This window comes from Orycteropus afer, unplaced genomic scaffold (assembly GCF_000298275.1).
Source record: "Orycteropus afer afer isolate SDZICR_OR568_19922 unplaced genomic scaffold, OryAfe1.0 scaffold00252, whole genome shotgun sequence".
Lineage (NCBI taxonomy): Eukaryota > Metazoa > Chordata > Mammalia > Tubulidentata > Orycteropodidae > Orycteropus > Orycteropus afer.
Genome location: NW_006921839.1, coordinates 3,085,140 through 3,087,715, shown reverse-complemented (window position 1 = coordinate 3,087,715; position 2,576 = coordinate 3,085,140).

Sequence of the window (2,576 nt, the reverse complement as noted above, 5' to 3'; positions counted from 1 at the left end):
GGGGACCAGGTTTGCTGGTCTGATAGACCCTGGTGGAACCACTGAGACTATGGCCCCTAGCTGCCCTTTAGATCTGGAATGGAATCCACTCCTGTGGCTTTCAGCCAAACAAAAAACAGGCATATGAGCTGAACATTTACATTTGGTAGATACACTCCTTGGAGAGACCAATCATGGGAGAATAGAACAGCTGTGTATGCACAGGGAGACAGCTTGGGGAGCAGGAGTGCATGGGAGGGAAGGACACGGGGAAGACATGACTATGGGGAAGAAGTGGGAGGGGAACTGTTGCATTGTGGGAAATTTCAGTCAATGTCATGAGACAAAGTGTATGTGAGCTGCTGTATGGAAAGTGAATTTGCTCTGTAAATTTTCACCCAAATCATAATAAAAATTAAAGAAGAAGAAGAAGAAGAATATACCTGAACTTGTATTTATCCACTCATCTGTTGAGAGATACTTGGGTTGTTTCTACTTTTTGGCTATTGTGAATAATGTTGCTGTGAACACTGGTGCACAAATACTTGTTTGAGTCCCTGCTTTCAATTCTTTTGAGCATATGCCAGGAGTGGAATTTCTGGGTCGTACGTTAAATTTATGTTTAACTTTTTGAGGAGTTGCCAAAATGTTTTCCACAGAGGCTACATCCATTTTATATTCCCACCTATAATGCACAAAGATTCCAATTTCTCTGCATCCTTACCAACATTTGTTGTTTTACACACACACACATACATATATATATATGTTACATATATATATATATATATATATATATATATATAAAACATATATATATTACTTCATTGTGGTTTGCATTTGCATTTCCCTAATGACTAATGATATAGAGCATCATTTCATATGCTTATTGGCCATTCATTCATCTTCTTTGGAGAAATATCTGTTCAAATCCTTTGCCAAATTTTTAATTGTCTTATTTGCCTGTAAGTTGTAGAGTTATAGGAGTTCTTTATATAGTCTTGATATTAAGCCCTTTTCACATGTTAATTACAAATATTTTCTGCCACTCTGTAGGTTATCTGTCACTTTCTTGACAATGTCTTTTGATGCACAAAGGTTTCTGTTTTGATTAAGTCCAATTTATCTTTATTTTCTTTTGTTGCTTATGCTTTTGGTGTCATATCTAAGAATCCATTGCCAAATCCCAAATCATGAAGATTATTGTTTTTGTTCCTATATTTAGGTCATTAAATAATTTTAAGTTAATCTTTGTATATGATGTGAAGTAGGAGTTCAACTTCATTCTTTTACATGGAGAATCCAGTTGTCATAGCACCATTTATTGAAGAAACTATTCTTTCCCCGTTGAATGGACTTAACACTCTTGTCAAAAAGAAATTGGCCATAGATGTATGTTTTGTTTTTTTTTCCTGAACTCAATTCTGTTGTATTTGTTCATATGTCTATCCTTATGCCAGGAGTACACTGTTTTGATAACTGTAGGTTTATGCAGAAAGTTTTGAAATCAGGAAATGTGAATGCTCCAAATACATTCTTTTTTTTCCCCCCAAGATTATTTTGGCTATTAAAGCTTCCTTGCAATTCCATACAAATTTGAGAATCGGCTTTACATTCTGCAACATTATTGCAATATTGATAGGGTTTGTGCTGCATCTGTAGATTGCTTTGGGTAGTAGTGACATCTTAACTATATTAAGTCTTTCATTCTACAAACATGAGATGTTTTTCCATTCATTTAAGTTTCCTTTAATTTCTTTTAGCAATGTTTTGTAGTGTTTGGTGTATATACAAGTCTTTCACTTTCTTCGTTAAATTTATTCCTAGATATTTTATTCTTTCAGATGCTATTGTAAATGCAAATGTTTTGTTAACGTCCTTTACAGATTTTTCATCACTAGTGTCTAGAAGGGTGCTCTGGTGACGTAGTGCCTAAGTATTTGACTGCTAACCAGAAAGCTAGCAGTTCAAACCCACCAGCCACTCCTTGGAAGGAAGGTTGGGCAACCTACTTCCATAGAGATACCATTTCAAAAACCCACGGATGGGTCACTATGAGTTGGAATCTACTCCACAGCAGTGATTATAGCAGCTCTGGTGGTGCAGTGGTTAAAGTACTCAGCTGCAAACTGAACAGTGGGCAGTTTGAACCTACCAGCTGTCAGTTTTTACCCTCTTTTTGGTTTGTAGTTGTCCTCATTTGTCAATTCATGTGTCTGGTTCCCTGTGAACAATCTTATAGGCTTATTTACTTCGGAAACTTCCATAGCTGGATTGGTTTCTGGGTTATATCATCACGTGTGCTAATGGTCAGTTGTTGTAGGCTGTTGTTGCTTCTCTGTCCAAAGGACTCCCTTTAGCATATCTTGTAAGGTTGGTCTGGTTTTAACAAATTCCATTAATTTCTGCTTATCTGGAAATGTTCTAATGTCACCATCATATTTGAGGGACAATTTTGCTGGGTACATAATTCTTGGTTGGAAATTTTTCTCTTTCAGTGTTTTATATATACCATCCCACTGTCTTCTCGCCGGCATGATTCCTGTCAAGAAATCCGAGTTTAGTCTTATTGGTTGCCCCTTGTAGGTAACTTTTAG